Source organism: Vanellus vanellus (genome assembly GCF_965231255.1).
Source record: "Vanellus vanellus genome assembly, chromosome: 1".
NCBI classification, from domain to species: Eukaryota; Metazoa; Chordata; class Aves; order Charadriiformes; family Charadriidae; genus Vanellus; species Vanellus vanellus.
Window position 1 is genome coordinate 122,713,256 of NC_138905.1, and position 24,995 is coordinate 122,738,250.

Genomic DNA, 24,995 nt, shown 5'->3' on the forward strand with positions numbered 1-24,995 from the left:
ACAAGGGGTAACAGGCACAAACTTGAACATAGGAAGTTCCGTCCTAACATGGGGAGGAACTTCTTTACTTTGAGGGTGGCAGAGCACTGGAACGGGCTGCCCAGAGAGGCTGTGGGGTCTCCGACTCTGGAGACATTCAAAACCCACCTGGACGCCATCCTGTGCAACCTGCTGTAGGTGACCCTGCTCTGGCAGGGGGGTTGGACTAGATGATCTCCAGAAGCCCCTTCCAACCCTGACTGTTCTGTGATTCTGTGTTTCTATGACTGGCCCCATGTATCAGGAGGTTCGCTGTGTTAGTGAGGCGCTGGAGCTGGGAGGAAGGAGCCCACGGCCTTTGCTAGGTGAGGTGACAGTAAAGAGGCTGTTCCCATCAGCATCAGGACCTTCACACCCATCACATGTCTGAAGGTCCATAAAGCTCGTGTTTGTGTGTTATACTGGATATCAGACTCAGGTGGATTGTTCAAGGCAGTTAGTGTGTGATGGTTAACCTGGCGGGTTAGGCAATGGATAGAGGACAATGTGTTTTAAAGCCAGGATAATAGCAGCAGTCAGTCTTGTCTTTGCAAAGCTCCATTTAAAAAGAATCCATAGAGACATTTAATTACTTTCAAAAGACACAGGACATTAAGTCTGTTCTCAGGGCTTTATTCCACATGGACTTGTTCCTGCTTAATTTACTCCGGATTAAGCGAAACAATTGTTTATTCTGAATGAGAAAATCTATGTTTAAATAAGTCAGGAATAAGAAATAGCTGTGTCTAGAGACAAGCCCTTAGGCCACCTGTGTGACCCAACAATACACCTCTGTCTGACCTCCTTCTCCTGGCTATCATCCTAAAACTTGTTCCTTGCTTTGATATGGGACTTCAGCTGTGACTGGATCAGCCTGGAGAGACTGCCTGCACAGCAGGAACTCAAGGAACTTTGCTTAAGTTGAAGCGATTTGGAGAACCAGGGCCTTGGACGCTGTACCTTCTGGAGGTGTGCGTGCATGACTTGGTTCCAAATAGCACAACAGATATTTTATTCCACTAACGATAAATTGCCATTCAAACTCCTGTTTTATTGGCAAAAGTTGGAAAACGGAATGAATTGGACAAAGCCCAACTTGCAGAATTAATCCAACAAACATCAGCAATGGAGTGAGAGCTCACAAAGGAACATGGAAAGAGCTCATCGAAGAGATCTGCCATTAGTTGCGTGCTTTCAAAAGGGCTAGGCCTAAATAAAATTCACACTTAAGGTGCTTAGAGAACTGGCTGCCCAGCTTCTGCGCTTGTAGTTGGTGAAGTGTAGGAAGGCTGCAAAAGGGCACTGGAAGAGCTTGTTGTCTTCAAGAAGCAGAAAAAGAAGGTGCCAAGAGAATTCCAGAGCAGTCAGGTGTCTGCCTAAAAAGAAATAAATAAATACACTATGCTAATAGCCAGCCAGGCTGACGAACAGTCAATACTAGGTTTATTAGAACAAATCACGTGAAACCACCCTACTGCATCTTTTTGTGGCAAGGTAACCAGTCTTGTATAACTCCTTCTCTCCCGGGCACGTACATTAGCAGCGGCATCACAAAGAAACCCTCTTCTTACTCTGATTCATTGTCTTGCAGTATTTCTCGGTCCTTTCAGAGAACCGGATTTAATACAGTGCTTTAGCCTTTTCTTTTGCAGAATGAAATCCTTCTAAAGGGTTGCTTGTCAGGCCAGCCAACCTGAAGATTCAACAGGTCGTAGGGCACCTTTGTCCTGTATGTTAGAGCTAAAATGTTTTGCCTCTGTGTTCTGCGAACAGATAGCAGATGGCAACTATGTAATAGCTTTAAAAGCTGATACAGAAGAGGACTAATTTGCAACTTTCCAAAAGATAAACTGAAAACACGTCTATTCACCCGCTCTGCAAAAATTTAGGCTACGCTCAGGTTTTCATACAGAAACGGTGCAATACTGCAGTTGGCTTAAGCCAATCTAAACCCACATTGTCTCTGACGGAGTCTGCCGTCCCCTCTTTTGTGTCGGTGCTAGTATTCACACGGTTGTACTCGCGTTCACGTGGTTGAACAGTAACTGAATCAGCTCAATGATCTCACTTAAAAAAACTCCCTTGGTTGGTTTTCAGACAGATCGGAAAGCTGGCCTGACTTACCAGATGCTGGTTAATGTCAACAGAAAGGGAGGCGAGTATGCTGGAAGGAAACTACCTCCGAAGGAGGTGATGAAAGGGGCATAGTTACACATCGTAGCGGATGCTGGAGTTCCTTGCTGATCTCATTTAAAGCACACCCTCGCAAACAACTGAGAAGCATGGTGAGGAGGTGGAAGTGAGCGGTAGGAAGAGGGTGGGAATTCTTAAACCAACTTTTCCACTGAAGAAAATTGAAAAGAAAAGCACAGTGTAGGTCATCCTTCTGAAGTCAACTACATGCTGCAGCGGGGCTGTTCCTACTGCTCAGAGTCAGGCACGTGTATGAATTTTTTGCTAGTTCAGAGCTTAAGTTAATGGCAGCTCTGCCTGCTCAGCACCCCAAGAGTCAGTTCCTTTATAAATTGGTTTGACCGTACAAAAGTAAGCCATGAATTAAAAGACAGGCTGGGGACCATGCATGGGTCTTTAGCAGCGTGTTTTTAGTGCTCATGACTATAATAGCTGAACAAATCAGAACACGAGTTAATAAAAATCTTGTGGCTCCCTTGTAAGGCTGAGAACTCTTCTTTAGAGGCAAAAAACTGAGGCACATCATAATTTGCTGGAGATCATGTAAGATCCTCGCTGTAGAGACAGTAAGAGAACACACTCTGTATTTGATGTGATCTAATAAGAAAATTAGTGTTTCAGGACTTTGCAGATTGCTTTTAACATGTCTTGCTTCATGGAATTATATGCCAAAAGCCAGATCAGGGCAACCACTCCTCTCCCAGATGCTAAACTTTAAAGCCTGTGCAAACTAGCAGTGCTGCCTAATGATCCAGTTTTGAGAATTCTTTTCCAATAGACAAATAGTGTGCTTTTTCGGAACTGCTTTCTTAGAAACTACTGAACTATTTTTTCTAACATTCTTCCTCTGTAAGGATAATAAAAAGCCCTGCTTTCAGGAACTTGAGAAATATTAAACAACCCAAATTTTACGTATATCTCATTATCAGCTCTGTTTATGACAGTAGAAAGCCTGTACAAAGTGAAAAAAAAAAACAACACAAATTAAAAAAAAAAGATTAATCACATTCATGTAAGCAGTGAATGACTAACATGGTTGTTTCTGTGGTATTTTGGAGAACAATGCCTAGTTTCAAATTTTTGTTCTCAAACGCCTGAGAACAAAAAAAAGGTGTTCTGCATGAGTTCCTCAAGCTCTGTCTTGCTCTGCTTCCTGGCAGACACTGTCATTTTTGTAGGTCCATTTTTTCCTGCTGTTAGCTGTGCTGCAGGGCACCATCTCCGAGGTCATTATCAAAGGGTTTCTTTGTCAGCCCGGCAAGCCATCTCCTCCGGCCTCCACAAAGCCAAGGGCTAGTCCGGTCCCATCGAAATCCACAAAGATCCCATGCCAGAGCCGCAGTTAGACATTCTGCTTGTTCGACAGACTCCAGTGGACCTGCGCCAGTTTGCCTCATCTTGATGATCTGGCTCCATGAGAACAAGTCCCGAGTGACTCACGTCCACCTCATACCTGGTGCGCAGGGGAAGAAGTTGTTTTTCAAGCTGGGTCCCACACATCCCAGCAATAACGTCTAGTTTCTCATTGGGCTTCTTTCTTCTAGGAGGAGCTGAATAAAGGATGTATTCAGCCAAGGTATTTGCTTAGCGCGTAGCCCCATGTCGCACGATATGGTGCGACAAGGTGGCAGGCTGAGTCCGGTCCGCGGGCACCCTCTATAGGCGCTTCCCCGGGAGTGCACCCGGCAGCACTTAATGGGGAGAGAGAAAGCAGCTTCGGAATCACGTGGAAAAATTAAGCAGAAACAAAAAAAAGTTTTCAAACCCGAACAGATTTACGTACAGTTATTTCAGTATAAATAACTAGTGTGAAAAAAATTAAAATTTGGTATCGAGATCAGAAAAAAAGCGCCTCTTTTTTACCAAAGTGCTTTCATTCAGATGGATATTTTATTTTGCTTTGTACGTGCAAACCAGCATCTTGGAGTGCTAATCTAACACTTAAATCTTAACATAAAAATTGAAAACACACTGAAAAAACAACTTTGAAATCCATTGTCACTAACTACTATCGCCTAGTAAATACATGGGTGTTAAGAAAGCCTCTGTATGCAAACTAATATATGAACGTAAATTCTAAACTAGATTACTGGCAAGAAAACGGATGTAACTTTTTAGCTTTGCAAAGCCCTGGTGTGAATGCAAGCCCTGTGAATAAGAATAAAGTGGAACAGGCACCTAAGCAATAGTAGAAAAAAACTCTGGAGTGTCATTAAGAAGCATGACTGAGGGAAATTATTTTAAAATGTGATTTTCAAAAATAGGTCTCCATTAATAAATTATAATCCCATTGTGTCTGCCCCCACAGTTGATTTTGTCTTCCAAAATGTATTTAATAGACTCACACGAAGTTGTGGCAATTTAGAACTCGCAGGTCATACCCTCGCCCTGGAAGTGTGGTTCCACGGCTCAAGTACAAATCCATAATGCCATGTTTCAACCTGTCATGTGAAGCCCTGAACGGGCTTTGTGTAAATTAACCTTGGGAGCTGCACTGCAGCTTGCATGAAGGCAGCAGCCTCCCGATCGGGCAGGCATGGGGAGCTGCCCAAAGGAGTAAATTGTTGGATATTGGATTAGAGGCTTCTGGTAAGCTATCCTAAAAGATCTGGAAAAGGCTCCTCTGTGTTCTGCTTGACTAATACTTTCCATTATAAAGGACTCTTTCTTTGGGAAGCATTAACACCTCTTGTTTGTTAAAGGCCTTTGATATTTAGCAGGGGAAATCCCAGAGGCTATAGTGGTACCTATTCATTGCCCAGAGAAACGTGAGTCAGTTTTACCTGTATTGTAAAGTATTAAAAATGCCGGGTCTCTGATTCATGCGCAAAGGCAGATTAAAATCAGGCTGCCACCCACATCTGTCTGGTCTGCCCCCATTGCACAGATGGCTCAACTGCTCTTGAAACAGCAGCTGAATTGCCACAAATTACAGCCCGGCTTATTTAATAATACTAAAACCTGAGCACAAGGATCTCAGCTGCCTGCAAAGCAGGAACTTTCAAGGCAGGAACTGTCAAGGCGGTGACAAGGTGGACAGCTCTGGAAGGAGATTTTTTACAGCTGTCACTTTTAATCTGCCTATATTTGTGACAGGGGTCTTAAATTCCTCTTCTCTCTCTGGCCGAGACTGCTAAACATTGTGGACAACCTGGTCTAGGTTGTTGGGCTGAATCAGTTGTGAGCACTGTCTGTGGAGTTAGAGGCACTACTTAGGGCTCCCTCCGGCAAGCCCCACTCCCATTTCTCATGCAGCTGTGGCCCAATGGCACAGACCCTTCTGTTGGCTTGCTTTGCCCGCACTCTTTGTGACAGCAAACGCAGGAAGCAGAAGGAACAGTTCATGTAAGGGTGTAGCAGATCCCACACTGGTACCACCTCCTCACCTGTTCCTCCCAGCCTTCGTGAGGGCCCTGCGCAGAGCACAGTGCTCTTCCAGCCATGGGGATGAGACGGAACGAGTCCTTCCTTCCCCTAACCCTGCACACAGGCCGAGCATGGCCCCGTGGTCCTCACCTGTCAACAGCGGCCGGCAGTTCGATGATGAGGGGCCAGTTCAGGGGAGACAGTTTTCTACAGAAGATGCACAGTCTAAATCCTCCCGAAGAGGAGCGCCCCAGAATCCCCGGGGGTTACACGGCAAGCTCACTTCAATTTCAGATGGTCTATTTTTCGTTCAAACAATTCCCAGTCTGTCTGATACTCCATTCTGGTTGGCTGGGGACTCAGCTGTGTGCAGGCTGATTGCTTGTCCTGGGCTCTCAGTATCAGTCTGTCTACATGAAGGAAGGAACGCTCAGTAAGTGGGGGTGATGCAATACTGCTCTGCGTAAGCAAGTGCTGAAAGTCGCTTTCAAAGCGGCACAGCGAGCCCTTCTCAGAGGCTGCCTCTGGGCCCTCAAGGGACCTCGGCCGGGAGTAGCTAACACAGGGTCAGTTAGTCTTCTAGCTGACTGAATATTACCTTCTCCTGTGTGTAAGTCTTACGTATTTTAGTTGGAAGGTTCATTCAGTTCTTGTTTTAAAAAATGTTTCAAATATTGTAATTAATTTTTACTGTAATGAAAGATACCTGTCTTTTTGTCTGTGCCCTCTACATAAGAATCAAATAAATGCCTTTGCCAAGCACTTTTCCTAACAATTCAGAATAACTATGGCTATGCAGAAATATTTATGAAAATACAGTTAGGCACATTTAGCTATGCTGCCAGTATTATTCAATTACTTTCTCGTCATTGTACCTGCAGCACCCAACAAATAACTATAAAAATTTCCATTATACCAAATGGTATATAAGTCCTAAAGTCAGCCCTATGAACACCTTTAACGGTTTCATTTAGACATAAGTTTCTTTTTTATTTAAATGTATTCATTTAACAGCACATTGTAGCTTGAAAGTCCATTATAATAACAAAGTCTCTCTAATAACTCTTGAAATAATTTTAAAGTCACTAAGTAAAGCTAAAAAGCCTGCCAAAATTGTAAGTTTTTTTCTATACATCTCACAAGCAGTTACTGATTTCTAGTAAACACCACAGTGGGCTAATACAAAATGGGATGTTTTACCTACCAGTTCAAACTGTCTGTCTCATGCATTGGCTCAATACTTTCCCCACGGGCTATAATTTTTAAATAAATAAATACACATATACACATATATATGCTATATGAATATAAGTTTCTTCTCCAAAAGGCTATAAATGAAAGTATTATATGTGCATAGTATTGTGTGTATCTTGCAGATACATTAGAATAATTTAACGTGAAAGCTGAGAAAATACAGTATTAGACACAAGATTTGACAAGGATAAAAGTGAAGACTTTCAAATGTATTTTGTTTAAAAAAGTAAACCTCTTCTGAAGAGTATACTTTTCACAGTAGAAAGCTATCTGAATTCCTAAGCCCAGTTCCATTTCTAACAGCTTTTCCTTCACATACTTTGGTGCTGCTTCATCAACTTTAGCGGAAGTACAAACAGTTTTCAAATGGCTGTACAGCCGTTTGAAGTACAGAATACACAGGCTCTGGCATAGAAGTCTCTGTTTCTATCAGAACATTTTCTCCAGTAGCTTGTGACCATGGCTGAAGCTGTGTGAACAGTACTTCTGCTGTTGAAGCGTCTCTTTTGCAAGAGCTCCCTCCTTGTCTTCCAAAACTGTTTTGACTTGGTGAAGACTTATTTGTTACCATCTTGTTATTATGACCCTGACCTAAACCCACGACAGCATTATATACTGCTAAATTCAAACGCATGTGACCCTCATCATCTTCTTTTTATATCTAAGGAAGTAAAATTGAAAATACAAGTTACAAACATAGCATTTACAGCAGAAAAGAAGAATAACATCTAATTAGATTGCCAAAACTGAGAATGCCAGCGATTAAAAGATGAATTAGATTGCTATTTATTCCGTGGCATTCAAAACAAAAGACATTCTGTGCGAAGGAACACCTGCAAGAGAGTTCCAATAAGTAGCTTTTATCAAATACACATCACATTACAGAAAATAGGCGATACCTATTCATAATTACATTTTATTTGCTGGATTTTATTGTCCCAAAATGGAAAGTGTGGCTTGTTTATACTACAGAAGCTGGTGCCTACAACTTGCAGGCTCAAAGAATTCCTTTCAAGAATCTAGGTTACAAGAATTTCACAGGAGTCAAAGCTATAAAAGCAAAAAGACCTTTTTTCCCCTTGATTTCACTATCTTCACACTAGGTTTTCCAACATGTTAGTGAAACCTAATTAGTAAATTGTTTCACGCTCAGAATGTTTAAAACTGAGCCAAACTTAAGAAAGCATTTGATTAAATATCTGGATCTCTTAAACAAGATGTTTTTAAAAAAATACTTTATGATCTTAACCAGAGCGGTAACTTAACTGAAACGAGAATGACTCCTGAGTTTATGAGCTTTTCAAAGATGTAGGGTCAATGTATGTCAACTCCAGGAGAAACATTTCTGACAGATGTGGCATTTGTATTCAGGACGCCATTACTCTTGGAAAGAAAGACTGTTAGAGTCATTGAAGGCTTACACATACATATGACAAAAAATAATCCTTTGTTGAAAAGGGGAAAACCACGCTGACTAGCTGAAAACCTTTCGGAATTCTTTTTCCTGAAATGTTTAAAATGTGTGGGTTTCAGAACTTGTCTGATTAAGGAACCCCAGCAAACACGGAAATTCTCGGCATTGGCCGTCAGCACTGCAGGTATCTCCAATAAGAGTGTGACACATAGCTTCCACTAAAATATATTCACTTTACAGCATGGCAGTGATCCTAAGAAAGTTGAAGAAACAGGCAATAAGTGTGCATAAACTATAGCAGCCAAAACTGTATTTTAATGTTGTGGCCAAACTCACCTGATTAAAAGCGATGTAAACTTTACACACTTTATAGTTTCTCTATTTTCAGGTAACATAGTAGTTGTAAGGATGGAGTACCAACATGAGGAGAAAGGTGACATTGGATTTTAATCCCTGAAATATTTTGCTGTTGATATTAGGATTGGCATGTTCTTTTATTATTGCTTTTTTTAAAAGCCAGCGGGGGGGGGGGGGGGGGGGGGGGGGGGAGTGGCCAGAGTTCAAGACTGTCAGTACGCAGCTACACACATCTAAGGTAAGCACACAAATTTATAGGTAAGGATGAGTCAGTTATTTGCATAATACTTGCAAGAGTCCCAGAAATGTGTGCAAATAAATATTTGATTTGATGCAAAAACGAAACATTTCATTAATTCACAAGAAACTATATGCACGTAAATTTGAAACTTTAGTCTCATTTATAGCAATATATTTTATTATGCTATTTAATATACTCACCACATGTGCTCTCTTGTAATGCTGTCTCAAAGTTTGTAAAGTCCATGAAGTAAAACCACATCCTTCAACATCACAGCTGTAGGCATCTGAATCATTGTGTGTTTCAACATGTTTATGCAGATCATACGTGTTCTTAAAACTGAAAACAAGGTAAAACAAATAACAGATATAATAGTACAGAGGAGTAGTCTTGTGGTTAATGTTTAGGACTGGGAGGTAGTAATTTTTGGCTCTGACAATGACAAGTGAAAGCAGAATATGTGTTAATCGCTTCTCTACCTCATTTTTTCCACTTGTGAAAAGGGGATAGTACAGACATCTCTTTGATGTGCTCTGGATTTCATTTTCCATTCCCTCTTTCTTCCCACACATCCACACCATGCCCAAATCTAGGTAATTTTTCCACAACCATGTTGCAAGGCATCACCCTCTCTTTCTGTTCACATAGAAAAAATTCTTGCCCATTATCAATCTGTCACTTCATCCTCTCTGGTCTAGAAATTCAGATTATTTCCTCTGTCCACCCACAGTGTGAACACGAAAGTACTGAGATATTTGTTCACTTTATCCCACTTCCAGCATACAAAGGCTAGACCTCTCATCTTCTTCTGGCAAAGTTAAACATAATTTGCCAGTGCTTATATAAGCAACTTGGTCTATCACATCACAGTGCCGCTTTTTTTTTTTTTTTTTTTTTTTTTCACTGCTGTGTGGCATCATGTGGTGAAAGCAGAAAAGAAACCACCACAGAAAAATGAGAGTGCAAGACAACAGAATGTATAGTAAGCCTGTGGCAGAAAAAGCACTCAAAGGAGAAGACTGTGACTCTCCCAGCAAACAGCCAGCAAGCATTTAGAATGGCAAAACCCACAGTTTAAGTCACTACTGCTACACATATCAACTTGTTGTGATGACCGTTTTGTAGTACACATAGTCTTGCCAAGAAAATTCACATTTTAATGGATCGGTCCTACTTGCACCAGATGTTCATAACTACGACAACTCAGCAGCTGAAGGCAGATGAATCTATTAGATTTCTTCATTGAACAGTTGATTATTTTTGTGGTTGGAAACTTTTCTTTCTTTACTATCCCCTAGGTAAAACACTAACTTGGTTCTACAGTTCTGCTCACATAGCTACGAGCCTCAAATTTTCTCACCTGCTGTCACAGAGGTGACAAAGGGAAGGACGTTCATCACGGTGTCAGAATCTGATGTGTGCTTTCAGCGAGGAGACACTTGCGCATACCATATCACAAAGAGCACATGTAACATGATTAACTAGAAAAGATAGCAGAAAGAAAGATACTTTCAGTTCTGTATCACAGTTTCACCAGAACATTGTCTGCTACGACACGTGACAAAAAAAAAAAGTATTAAAATATCATATTAAAGATAACAGATTATAATACATTTGGGAATAAAATATACAGAGAAAAGATCTAAAAATGGAATGCGGATACAATAGAGAGAGTAGTGAAATAATGGTCAACCTTACAATGTTTCAAGTTACTTTCAAAAAATAGATAGTAAGGGAAAAAGATGTCGAGGATCACGTTTCACTCTCTAGGCTCTAACAAAAAGGATGATTATCGTCTTGCCCTTGGCACTCTGGGAGGATTTCTAAAAGGCGGATGTTGTCTGGAGGCTTTCCGACAGGCAAGCACTGGCAAATCTACTTTTAGTGTTTAAGGTATTACCACTCTTAAAAAGGTGGCAGAAAGAATATGTGTCTGTCCTCCGCCTCCCCGTTTCACATTCGGATGTACTTGCTTAAGGCATAATAACGCGAGGTGCTGGCTAAGCACCTGGCCAACCTATGAACCGCCACGGCTGAGACACAGGCTCGCTCTGCCGACTCCGGAACTGGGGAAAACCTCTGGCAGACTGGCAGGCAGGACTGTAACATCTTAAGCCGAACAAATGCTTGCTTTGCTACACCTGAATCAGCAACCCGACGAATGCAGTGCGAAGAGTCTCAATAAAGAAGTTTTGGATTTAGACAAAATCTGTTATGTTTAGGACTCGGAAACAACGCTTTATCTTAAAATCAGCCCAGTGCTTACAGGTGGCCAAAGAAAAGCATGCAGTTAAAGCACCCACGTTTTCTCAAAAAAGGAAGTAAATAGAATGCACTGTAACTATTCTGTAATCACTTCCTGCATAGGCACTTTTCTTCATACTTTGTCTTAAACCAACAAAAATGATTTTATTTTTTTTTCCTCCCTAAAATAAATATCTTCATGTGGAAAACTAGTCTGGAATAACTTACTCTGCAAAACTGCATCAGGGCAAGACTGCAAGCAGTCTCCTGAAATGGGAGAATCAAACAGTTTATATAGTTGTCTGGCATGTAACTATGTCCATGTAAGGAGCGATTTCATCATTTGCATTCACATCACCTACAGCATTTGCATTCACATCACAGCTTATTTCAGAATAATTTCTTATAGGTAAGCAAGCTCTTTAAAAGAAAATTTAAATATTTATCTATACCAGCAAGCTATTATGAAATATGCTGGGGTAAGAATCTGAAAATGTCACGTCTGCACTGGCAGTCTGCACTAACATGCAGACATGTATTGCTGCCAGAATTTTTAAAGAAAGCTGAATCATGAACCAGGGAAATAACTGGCTCTAGTATCTGAAAGGATTTAGGTCGTGCCTAAACAGTTGGACCCAGGAATGCCTCCCAGCTCCCTCAGCCAAGTTCACATTGCAGCTGGTTCACTGTGGCTTACTGGGACATGACACAGGTTCACATCATCCTTGTTGCCAGGTCCAGCCACCTTGTGATTTTCCCTGGCTGTGCAAGCAGAATGCAGTCTGAATTATCAGGGGACAAGGACAGCCAGGCACACTGTACAATTCACAAAGATTTAAGTGCAGCCAGAGTGACCAGAAACAAATAGGTCAGTTAGCTATGTGCTTTATTTACTATATCAGATCTATGTTAATGTGTGTTATGCTTTAATTAAAAAAAAAAAAAAACAACAAAAAAACCCCATCATATTTAATCTGCTTCATTAGCTAACAAAAACAGAACAAAACAAAACTTAATTTGTGTTTATTTCCAATTTCTATCCAAAATCACCTTGAGACAAAGGAATAAAACCGATCTAGTAAACAAAACAAAAATAATTATCTATTTTCTATTATAAACTATAAAAATTAAGATATTTTAGTCAGATGCATATCAACTATAAAACCATTTAAATACGAACATTGTCAGTCCTGGTAGCTCACAGTAAGCACCAAATCAAAACCACAGTTGTTAAGCATCAATGTGTCGACTTGCAGACGGTGAAAAATCATGTTTCCATAAGAATGCAACTAGAAAGTAGAATCTACCCTGACTGAGCAAGTCTGCACAAAGCTCCTGGTATGTTTAGACAACCTAAATGACTGGTGCCCAGGTCTGGCTACACGGTTCAAATATTCCTATTCCCAAAGCAAAGACCCACCCGCCTCTCGGCTTCTGCGTTTCCTGTATGTCCAACAGCAATTTCACGTTTCCTCGTGCTTAGATGCTGTAGGATTCTTTCCCAGCAAGTCATCGCTGTTGTAGTATAACTTGTGGGAATAATTCGGGGACCTCAGGGAAACTGTGGTTAGGTCAACGAAGACCTACAGCATTTGAGTGAGGCTGATTATGCGCTGCAAGGGGAGCAGAGCTGCAGCCCAAGCTGAAACACCGCTCTGGCTTGAACCATGGCCCTCGTCAGGAAAGCAAGTAAACAGCCATGCAAGTGAAGAATAGGCATCTGCACGGGAGCTACTGCAAAACCGAAAAGCCCCTTAAACTTTTTGATCAGAAGGCATGAAGAAGGGAATTGCCACGCTTCAGAGAGACTGGCAGTGAAATTCCTACTTTCCAGCATCTGTAACACAGCTGCCTTAGTTCCAAATATTCATTTTCTTAGCTGATATAATGATACTTATAATAACTCTGTAGTTTATCAAACCTCTTCTGTACAAGGTAACCTTGAGAAAAGTATGTTTTATTTTAAAATGCTCTGACTTACCATGTCCCCTCCTGTGATCTCATAGCAGCCTTTCATCGGCAAAATGTTTCTGACAGTTCTGGCAAACAAGTATTTGTTCTGAATTTAAATAGAAATTATTTAGTGGCAGTACAAATAACTTATGAAAGATTTATTAACTAATAAGTTATAGCTGCCAGTTTCATGAATAAACTAACACAGCATTGAGACAGTTTCAATACTCTTTTTCATTACCAATATTCTTCAGAAGAAAATTTAGTTTAGGTTAATGAAAAGGATTTTTAATTTTATCCTAAACAGAATAACAATCTGTTCAAAACACTGACAGTTTGAAACTTGAGCTTTTCTGCCAATTACCTAGAATGCACCTCCTTTCCATCACCAAAACATCCACAATTCCTATATATATCCCAAGCACTTAAAACCAGAAAAAAACCCAACCACTTCTCCTTTCCTCTTGAGCACGCAGGAAAGCATGCCAACTAACACACGGTTGGCTGAGGCAGGGAGTGTTCTGGTGAAGAAAATACTTACTGCAAAAGCAAAGCTGAAGAGAAAAAAATTGCCTTTTGACCTGAAATTAGTTAAAGGCTCATTGGGATTACTTGCAGAGATTTTGTAATCCAAGCCTGGCTCTTGTGGAGGTTCTCTCTTCAATAATCCAAAGTCTTTCCCATTCATGGGCAGTTTCCCAGTGTCAGTGGAATGTCACGCTGTGCCATGGGCACCAAGGGATGAGAGGCAGCGCGATGCCACAGCTGCCAAGCAAATAGCTTTTCTGCTGAAACACAAATCTAAGGGTGTTCTGTTGCTCACTTGCATTACCTTAATTCATCAAACATGCAAAGTCAAGAGAACTTCCATGCTTTATGAAAACAACTGCCTTCCTAGAGTAAACCCCGCTTTCCTGCAATTACTTATATGAAAACCAGAAATATTTATGAAATTACAGGTGCACATTACCACAAAGCATCTTAAATGAAAATATCTCAGAAATATAAACAGAAATAACATCATATCCACTTACTATCTTCTGAAACTTATCTTTTTGCATGATCAAAAAAACTTAGTGTTACTGGAGAACATTCCTCCACAAGTAGGACATGCTACAACTCTTTCTTGTGTGTGGGTTCTTAAATGATCCCATAGCTTATGGTTTCCTTTAAATACACCTAAACAATCTAAAACAAACAGGAAAAAGCTGCACAAATACTGTACTCTTTCTTATATAGAAACAGAAAAGGCTATTCCATATTTATGTGTTATTGTTATGTTTTTAGAAACACAAAAAAGCTGCTTCGAGGCAAAAAAAAAAAAAAAGGAATCAGACTGGCACTATTACAAACATCACGTGTCATTTAATCCAGCAAATATCCATGACAAAGACAGATTATTTTTCAGAATTCTTTAAGACGTGTTGGTCATGTGTCCCTCATGAAAATTTCAGTTTTGAATCAGCAGAGAGCATGCTGCTATACTTCCCATCCTCATGTGTCAAAGTTTTTGACTCCACATGTACGCTCATACAGTAGAATAGAGATAACATTCATTACTATTTCTGTTGCTTCCCCCCTGCCATCACAGAACTCCAGCAATCTTCATGGTCTCTGGAGAACCAGGAGAACAAGATGGGGTACTGAATACATGACATCTCCAAGAACTCCACTTACTGACATCTATTTTTTTTTTTTTCTCATCTTCACATTTTCTGTCTTTACATACGCATTCACATAGTGGTTAACCACAAGCAATCAGCTATCCACCAAACAATCTCTGCATATAAATACATATGTCCTCAGATCTCTTGAGCTCAGAAACAGTCTGGTACTGTGGACACAATGCAAGTTTTAACAGGACAAGTAGAAAGCTCTGGGTACTGACATGTGACAAATAAGAGAAAAATCCCAAGGAGGTTAATGTATTGGTGTAAATGGAGCTAAAGAACGACTTTCAGGATAAAACTTCAGACAGATGTGAAGGAATAGCCTACCATCTCACATAAGGAGAAGCAGCCAAGTCTCTTTCATCTACCTAACAAAGATAACAGCTATGCAGAAAGCTACCTTTCCAGAAAGATGAAATAATAGCCTGGACCCAATCAAAGACTCTTAAGAATCAAAAGGACTAAATTCAAAATGAAGAGCTAGAGACAGGGAAAGATAAAAATATTCTTTTGTGGCTGAGGCATGATGAGAGTAATCAAGTGAATCAAACTCAATAACAGGTTGGATACCTTTAGGTCTGAGAAATTAATACATAAAATTCATTTAACAAAAAGGATTTGCGTAGTTCTTTTAACCAAGGAGGTGCATTGTGAGTTCCATTTCTACTATCCATTGGGACATTCTCTCAGGTAGAACAAGAATGTAATAGCCTTGATAGCAACCCACGTACACTCCAATGGGTAGAATATAGGCAACTTCCTGGAAAGGAGTTCTGAGCTCCAGATTAACATACTTAATAAAGGGACAGAACTCTAGACTCCTTATTAAAAGACAAAGGAAATCCTAAAACCTCACCTTACCTACAATGAGGAAACAATATCATCAGTGTCTCTTTCGCCTCTACTGCATACAGGATACTTCTGACAGGGGGAGGCCACAGAAAAAGGACAATCTCCCATGTCTAGATAAGAAGCCGGAGGACTGATTATTCCTCCAGTGCAACACGAAGATATATGTCTCTGTTTAACCCCAGACTGAAGATGTGAGTACAGGACATGAGATTAAATCTCCCTCTTACATCCTTTCTTTGTGAACTCTGCCTGGGCCCCGAGCATACCAACAGCCTCTGGTTGCCCTGACCAGCCTGTAGCCATCTTTCTCTGTAATCCTCCACTGCAGCCAATTCCACCCCACACATAAAAGAGATTAGTTGCCTGTGTTTGAGGTCTGCTCTAATATGGTGAGGCTGTTCAAGCTTCCATCACACTCCTGTGAAAACAGCTAAGTTATGAGAAAGAGCAGTGAGAAGCCTCGTCTGGGGCCTGCACTCACCCACCCTCTGCTCCTTGGCTTGGGAGCTGCAGTTTCCCACCCTGTAGGTAGGTATGCTGCGCAGTGCCTTACACCTCACTGGCCCTGCCTCTGACTTGCTATCTGGACTTCCTGGCTTGACCTCAGACCTGTCTTGTCACAGTGGCCTTGGCTGATGATCACTGGGCTGCGGCTGACCCTGGCTAACACCACCAGACCCACTCCCTTCTAGTTCGGGTTCTGTAAGATTGCATCCCTGTCAGTGATGTCCCTGCTGGCCTGTCACCCTTAACTCCTAGTTTGCCTTCCCTTGCAGAGCAGCCCACTCTTGCTGTACCCTCACAAATGCAAAGTCAGACCACCAGTTAGTATACTGAAGGTCCCTGGAAAAGACTGATCACATTGTATCTGTTGTCCCAGTTCCACGAAAACTGCTTTCTCACAGGGGTGAGAACTTGCTGGCCTGTGCTTGATTGTTAAGTTTGGGGGCATGAATGAAAAGTTGTCTTTCACTGCCTGGACCTTATGATTCTGCGTACCACTTTGAAGTGTATAGCACCACCCTGAATGTCAAGAACACAGACTACAACAGACCCTGTAAAACACAGAACTTTTGTTCCAAGGCAGGATCAATGATACTTCGGTCTCAAAAGAGGTCTTCTCAGTTCCCCGGTGACAGACAATCTCCTTCTTTTCAGCTGGCAACTGCTACAGTATTTTAAAATGCCCTATTAAAATGGCTTTCCTAACTTATAACTTGCGTCTCTCTTGTTAAAACTGAAGCTCATTACTTCTCATCCTTTCTAGCACAGACATGGAGAATAGACGATTTCACTGTTCCTAACAGCAGGGCATTTCTTAAATATGTTTGAAGACATACCATATTCCTTTTCTTCTGCATTTCCTTTTTCCCCATTCTGTTGTTTAGGCCATACAGTCAGAAGACTCCCTTCACCTGTCCTAATGGGCTATATTGCCTAAAGCTATGATCACACTGATGTGTGATTTTTGTTCCTCTAAGGACTACAGATCAGGTCACTGGAGTGAGCTCCCCAGCCAAAAAAAAGTACATCTATCAGCTAATCTCAAGAGGGAAAAGGAACAAAATGATGTTGTCTTGCATCTACTGATGGGATTTTGTCGTCACTGCAGTGAATTGCTAACCCAAAAAGTAACTTTAAGCCATAAATTGAAAAGACAGATATCTGGTGGGGTTCATCAAGAGGATTCCAATCAAACCTGGACTTTGTTGACATATTTTACAAGACATTGCCGAATTGATTGGTTTAAAGCAAGCACAGAATGATCTGTTCCAGGACCAGAGTCCCACAGGTTGTCTAATTACTTTTCAGCAGAAAGTGTTTTCTTCTGGAGAGGTTCTGCTCATACACTTTGTAGGTCTGAAGCTGAATGGCATGCACATCAAATGGCAGTCCATACTTTAGCCCTTACTCAAACAATCAAGGCATCTGCTATGAAAGACTGTCAATGGAATGTTGCTTCTACAATAGAGCCAAGGGCAGAACATCTGCTTTGAAGCCATGACAATAATTTTAACACAAGAGGTAGCTAGCAATATAGAAATGCATTAAAAATGTTCTTTCTCACCACAGAGTTGAGAAAAACTAGGATGGCAATAGGTGTGCTTCTCTTGTTTGGAAGGGAACGGATGAGGGAAAGCAAAGAGTAAGCTCACCATGAAAGACTATTGTGAGGGAGACAACCCTGATCCTGAGTGAAAAGTCTGTTTGAATGGTATATGAGCTACCAACCACAGGCAGAATTATGAGGAAACCCTGTTCAGTACTGGCAATTCTCAACCTAGACTAATTAGGAGTCGAGGGCATTCAACCCCATGGATGATAGGACCTATTCTTTGTAAATCATGGTGCCTATAAAATAGAAATGTTTCTGCAACTATTTGAGATAGATTAAAAAATACCTGAAGATCTCTCACAAGTTCCTATGCAATATGTAGCATTAAGTGAACTTTATAAGAAACGCTGCAGTGAAATACTTTTTGAAATAGATTTTTTTTTATATGAACTACCTTTCCAGTGACAATAAACAGCTTTCTTCTGATCTGTAATAGTTTCTTCCTCAGTAGCATAGGCATGAAGAGCAACATGTTGATAAAAACCACACTGGGTTATTGAAGGTAACCTAAAAACAAAATAGAAGCATGGAAAAGACAAGATAGTTTTGGCAGGAAATCAACTGACAGAAACATAGAATTAAGTGTTTTTAGAAATCAAACAGACACCGGTAAATATTGCAGTAACATTTAATTAACTCACCCCAACACAGAGACAATTACATCAACTACAAAAATGTAGAACATTCTGCAGTATCCACCACACAAACCAGGTCCTGAATTTTCACCTACTATTTAGTAACTGAAAACTCTGTCTAGACTAATTGAGTGAATGCTACCCATTCTTTGGGGCAGGGATGTGTCTGTTAATGTATTTCTGTTGATTTATTTCTTTGGTACACTTTTACCTTCTCCCCGCCCTTCACTTCTACCTGCTCCTACTCATGAGAAGGCTATGAGGGCAGCGCAGGTAATTCCAACAGAAATGGGAAGGCTGCACAATGATTAAACTGAATTAGGTGTTATGGACACAGCACTCCACGAGTCAGTACTTATGTGACAAGGGGGACTAAACCTTAATTAGCCTCTGCCTCACTCCACAAAAATCCACACCTGCAGAGAGAAAGTAGACTGCACATTGCATTTTCTTCAAGTAACACAGGGTGGCATTCAACTGCACATTGGCATCCCTCTCAATTCAAAGCATCCCTCCCAGTTTCAAATAATTTAACCCCTTAACGTCTCCGCTGTGCTGGCACAATTTTGTAAGGCTACACATTGAATTGGGTCAAGAAATTGATCTGGCTTTCAACCAAATCAAAACACTGGGGAGAGGAAATGGGAAACAGGTGAAACTCCTTAGGCCGACATTGCCATGGCCGATAATGTACAGTTGATTCAAATTTAAACAGTGGGTTGTTGTTTTTTTAAAAAATATATGTAAGTGAAAAAAAAAAGTATTTATTTAGTATTATCTGGTTTTAATCATCCTAATCTTAGTAGAGTGAATTAAACTAAGCTGCAAGGCATTCTGCGTGCAGAACAGAGCATTCACACGAGGAGTTAATGTAGGCAAACTGCTGCATTTTAAATTCATACTCCAATGTATTTCACAATAGCTCCCTCAGGGGAGACAAGCCCTTATTTCCTCTGAAGGGCTTGAAACATGATCTGAGAAATCCAAGGTCTTGTGTATATGAAAACATATAGGCATATTAAGGTGAATCAACTGAAAGCATTGAGCTAGACAGTGATCGAAAAACCTCTTCAGTTCTTAATCAGAGTAACCATATGGGGATTAAACCCGTTTTAATTTGTTGGCACCATCTCATTAAGTGTTTTGCCGGAACTTTCTTGAATATTTCTTTATATGTAAATAGGAGAGGAGAGAAGTTTTTGGGGCTGTTGCCTGAGTCAGAAGCTTTACCTTTGGGGAAACTGAATCTGACACAGGAGGAGGCACCACAAGTGTCAGGGGAAGCTGTATGGGTGATTTTCAAAGAGAATTATATTCATAACTGTGGGAACATATTTGCAGGAGGGTGGGAAAGGTAAGCAGTTTTCCCTGCCCTCAAAGTTCTCCTCTTTCGCAGTGTGCCCTACCCCACCTCCTGGGTCCAGTCTAGCCTGCCTACTAAGTTGGGAACCATTCTTTTAATTAATAAAATTCACAACATAGTTTGAACTTGAAAAAACATGTATAAAAAGATTTAGCAAAATGCTATGGACTAAAGGATCCCATCAACTAAAACTGCCCACTCACATAAATGAAAAATGGAACATGAAATCAATTAATGAGAAGATTTTTATTCTGTTTTTTAAGCGTGTTTTTCAAAAGACTGTGCTTACTAACAGATGCAGCAAGATCAAATTCTGAGGGCTTTGAAGTTTTTCTGAACCTCTTCATTTTTAAAATAAATAGACCAATCATGGCAGTATGTGAGTAAAAAGTGATTGGTATGTATGAAAAAGAGTTAATAACAAAAATCACTGCTGTAGGAAATAGGATTCCCATAAGCTATAAGACATAATGGCAATAAGATTTGTTTGTAACAATAGTTTGTAATCAAACTATGCAAAATATTCAAAAGTTATCATAAATAATGCTCTCTGTTATATGTTTAGGCTTATAGCTTTAAAAAGAAGAGAACAGGGTACTTCCATGTGTAATCCACTAGTAAATAAAAGCCTTTATTTACCGAGATAAGAGTTTCTCACAGATTGACAGCAATGGAATTACTGCTCTCTAGGAACTTCACTCTCAGATTTTTATGTCATTCCTTATTTCATGTAAAGAAAAAATAATGAAAAGTGAGGTATCAAAGCATTATGTGAGTATAGATATTCTAAATTCAGAACCTAAAGACATAAATGGATATTTCTAGACATTCTGTCCAGTAATAACATACAGATGAGGAGGCACTTACCTTTTATATATGCTATGGCACAAACAATCTATAAACTGAAATGTTAAGAGGAAACTGGAAATAACTTTAGACCTAGTAAGGAGAAAGCTAGCAAAGCAAAGCATGGACTATAACGACCATCAGAAGACAAAAGTAATTTCACTCCATCACTGCAGCATATTTACTCAAACATCACACTGATTCTAATTCAACAATGTGATGCATGTGAGGGATACAACACCTATGTAAAGCACGACCAGCCTGACATTCCCTTGCACGGAAATATTTTCATTCTCATTAGTGTTTGTTTATTTAAATTAAATTAGTGTTTGTTTATTTAGTGTTTTTTTAAACAGGATTTAAGGATGATAACCCATGAATCATTGAAAGGCTTAGAGAGACGTAAGGAAAAAAGGATCAAAGGCCTTTGAAAAAAAATTAAAGTTTTTGTTTTGATTTGTAGTTCAGCACTACTAAACCTACATCAGATTCACCCATATGAGGTTTGCAAAATTATTTAGTTTTACGGTTTTTCTGATTTCCACAGTACAACTCATTTCAGTTGTTTCTCCTTTGCAAATATTTCGTTTTCCGTTATATCACTTAAATCAAATGAAACAAACAAACAAAAAACCTCATACAACATGAGAAAATTAACGTAGACCAGATAGAAAATTCTCCTGTAGCACTTCTTTCTCTAAAAATTATCTTGCTCAACAGTTACACAAAAGGAGATAGTAAGAAAGTGTCATCTGCAAGGCATCACACTTGTGGATGCAAAGGTAATGCTCCCTAGCATAAATAACAGCTGAGGTTCTGAGGCCAACAGTGACAGAGAAAATGCTTCCCTATCACATCATATCAATATGAAGCCATTTTTGATCAGGAATGAACACCTCCAAGAAGCAGAAGAAAATTTAGATAGGCAGGACTATTTATGTTAACATTGTCAAAAAAAGATAGCAACTGCTAATCATTGTGGTTTACTTGATACAGAAATAGCACAGTCAAAACAGAATGGATAATGATTTTATTTAATACAGGACACCAAAAAGTGGTGAAGATACAAACCATTTTTAATTGAAACCAATCTTGGCCACATTTGAACAACACACATATGAACAGCCTATTGCAAATGTCTGACTTCCGTCCCGTTAAAAACCAAACATTTCCAACCAACCAAGGAAACATCAGATATTCTGCTGCCTTTCTTCAGACAAATGATAAACACTCTGGACCTCTCTACAAACTACCAAGTTCATTAAGTTACCATTAAACTGGGTATATTAAAGTTTTGCATATGTGCCCTTTTAAAACCCAAGAGAAGTTGCATCTTTGTGAAAAAGATCATTTTAGTCACGACAAAGGGAAAGAAAATTTGAATTTGAGGTCACAGATGTTATGCAAATATGTTGATTACATTTTTGTGAATGCTACCATAATAATTACCATGTATTACTTACAAAGCATTGTTCAGAGATAAGATTGAGCAAAAATTCCCAATAGTGAGTCAAACCCAAAGGACGCTACGGTAAAGTTAGGAAAGGACAAAAAATAGCAAAAGGGCAAGAAGGATGACCTGGGAAACTACAGGCTGGTCAGCCTCACCTCCATCCCTGGAAAGATGATGGAACAGCTTGTTCTGGGTGTCATCTCAAAGCACCTGGAAGAAAAGAAGGTTATCAGAAGTAGTCAACACGGATTCACCAAGGGGAAGTCACGTCTGACTAATCTGATAGCCTTTTATGATGGGGTGACTGGATAGGTGGATGAGGGGAGAGCAGTGGATGTTGTCTACCTTGACTTCGGCAAGGCTTTCGATGCTGTCTCCCACATCATCCTCATAGGCAAGCTTAGGAAGCGTGGGTTAGATGAATGGACAGTGGGGTGGATTGAGAACTGGCTGACAGATAGAGCTCAGAGGGTTGTGGTTAGTGGTGCAGAGTCTGGTTGGAGGTCAGTAATGACTGGTGTCCCTCAGGGGTCAGTACTGGGTCCAGTCCTGTTCAATATATTCATCAATGACCTGGATGAAGGGATAGAGTGTACCATCAGCAAGTTTGCTGATGACACAAAACTGGAAGGAGAGGCTGACGTGCCAGAAGGCTGTGCCACCATCCACCATGACCTGGACAGGCTGGAGAGTTGGGCAGAGAGGAACCTAATGAAATTCAACAAGGGCAAGTGTAGGGTACTGTGTCTGGGGAGGAATAACCCTATGCATCAGTACAGGTTGGGGGCTGACCTCCTGGACAGCAGCTGTGTGGAAAGGGACCTGGGAGTCCCGGTGGACAACAGGATAAGCATGAGCCAGCAATGTGCCCTGGTGGCCAAGAAGCAAATGGCATCCTGGGGTGCATCAAGAGTGTGGCCAGCAGGTCGAGGGAGGTCATCCTCCCCGTCTACTCTGCCCTGGTGAGGCCGTATCTGGAGTACTGTGTCCAGTTCTGGGCATCCCAGTTCAAGAAAGACAGGGATCTGCTAGAGAGGGTCCAGCAAAGGGCTCCAAAGATGATGAGAGGATTAGAACATCTCTCTTATGAGAAAAGACTGAGGGACTTGGGTCTTTTTAGTCTAGAGAAAAGAAGATTGAGGGGGGATCTTATTAATGCTTACAAATACTTAAAGGGAGGGTGCCAGGGGGATGGGAACAGTCTTTTTTCAGTGGTGCCCAGCGATAGGACAAGAGGAAACGGGCACAAACTTGAACATAGGAAGTTCCGTCTTAACATGAGGAAGAACGTCTTTACTTTGAGGGTGACAGAGCACTGGAATGGGCTGCCTAGAGAGGTTGTGGAGTCTCCCACTCTGGAGGCATTCCAAACCTGCCTGGACGCTGTCCTGTGCAACCTGCTGTAGGTGACCCTGCTCTGGCAGGGGGGTTGGACTAGATGATCTCCAGAGGTCCCTTCCAACCCTGACCATTCTGTGATTCTGTGTAATATTGCAACGTATTTAACTTACATCACAACTCTCCCAATGGCAAACAAATTCTGCCGAAGTCTTTGGTAACTGCTGCCAGCTACGACTGTTCTGCAAACACACTGGCAAATTGTGGTGCAATGCCTGTAACTGGCAAATTGTGGTGCAATGCCCGTAACTGAGAGCCTATGAATTTCAGTTTGGTGTGGTAACTGTGAAAATTTACATGTGTTATCAGCTCTCTGGTATCTTTTGCCCCAAATTCACAACTTCTCCACCAACACCAGTACTGCTTTAAACACAAGAAAGATGTAACATTTTACAGAACACTGCATGAAATCTGCAGCTGTGTGCCACCACAGTGAGAAAGTCAATAGTATTTACATTTGTAATAACTTCACAATCTGTAAGTAACCTTAGCTGGTAATTGCTATCTGCTGATAATGCACTAGATAAAACTTGCAAATCTCAGTGGCAAACAGATTTTCCACTGTCTCACAACTGCAGCAATACCAGAGTGCTTTTTACCTTAAACCACAACTTTTTGCAGAAGGCTACTTCACAGATTCAGTAGGAAAATTTTGCAAAAATAAGTATTTTCTTAGGTATATATTATGACATTCTTCATCTTAGGTCACAGAGTTGTTGTTAATGTTGGTCCAATTCTACTTTTTTCACCTTTAATTAAAACTCATTCACCTTTAATTAAAATGTCTACACCTGTAATTACACTTGATTACAGTCTTAAGAATAAAGAGCAGGATACACAAGAGCCAAAATAGCTATATTAAAAAGTCTAGTATATTATTGCTATTAAATCCACAGAGAGTGCCTATAATTTTCTGCAGAATCAGATTTTTTTTGTTTTCTTTTTAAGCACGTTTAATACTATTAAAAATATGTAAAATACAGTACCCCTCATAAAAGAACACCAGTGTAAGTATCCAAATAAGGTATATACCATACAAACAATAAACGTTTCCACATTTCCATAAAGATTCATACAAGTGTTACTTTAAACTTCGGATTCTTAAGCAACGGGCCAGTTCCCTTAAAGGGAAGAACTCTCTGCCATTCAAAAACAATATGCTAAAATCTGTTTTAGACAATTGCACCTGCTGAGACCCTAATCTTAGAAAAAAAAAATGCTCAGCAGAAGTTCTCATGACATCACCTCTCCAGCCTCTTACCATATTAGTAATAGCTACCAATATAGACAAAAATCCAGGACAATCAGATATGAAGCAAAAAGCAGGTATAAGCCCGCATCTAAGGGCTTCATGCAGCTGGGCCTTGGAAAAGCTAAGGTGCAGGTAAACTGGAGTCAATATTATTTTCTAGGCTAGAAATAATCCTCCAAACCACAATGTAATCTGTGTGACAGATGAGACATAAATGACTTGCTGTTTCCAGGGGGTGCTGCAGGTACTCTTCCAAGTGTTCCGCAATATGATTGCAAAATTCCTTCATGCATTTCCCTACAAAGCAGCATTCTTTCCATTCACATGGTAATATCAATTCAGCACTCTTAAATTTGCTTCCAGGGGCCAT

The 24,995-nt window shown here is 40.5% G+C and overlaps 1 pseudogene across 1 annotated transcript; it reads right to left on the reverse strand.

Moving 5' to 3' along the window:
* Positions 1 to 8,145: 8,145 nt before the first annotated feature.
* Positions 8,146 to 24,995, reverse strand: LOC309677186 (histone H4 transcription factor-like; annotated as a pseudogene). Its single transcript has 8 exons — positions 24,840 to 24,995; positions 23,487 to 23,733; positions 18,073 to 18,185; positions 14,075 to 14,228; positions 13,069 to 13,146; positions 10,204 to 10,324; positions 9,044 to 9,182; positions 8,146 to 8,214 (listed from the first exon to the last, which is right to left on the reverse strand). The product of its transcript is annotated as a histone H4 transcription factor-like (transcript).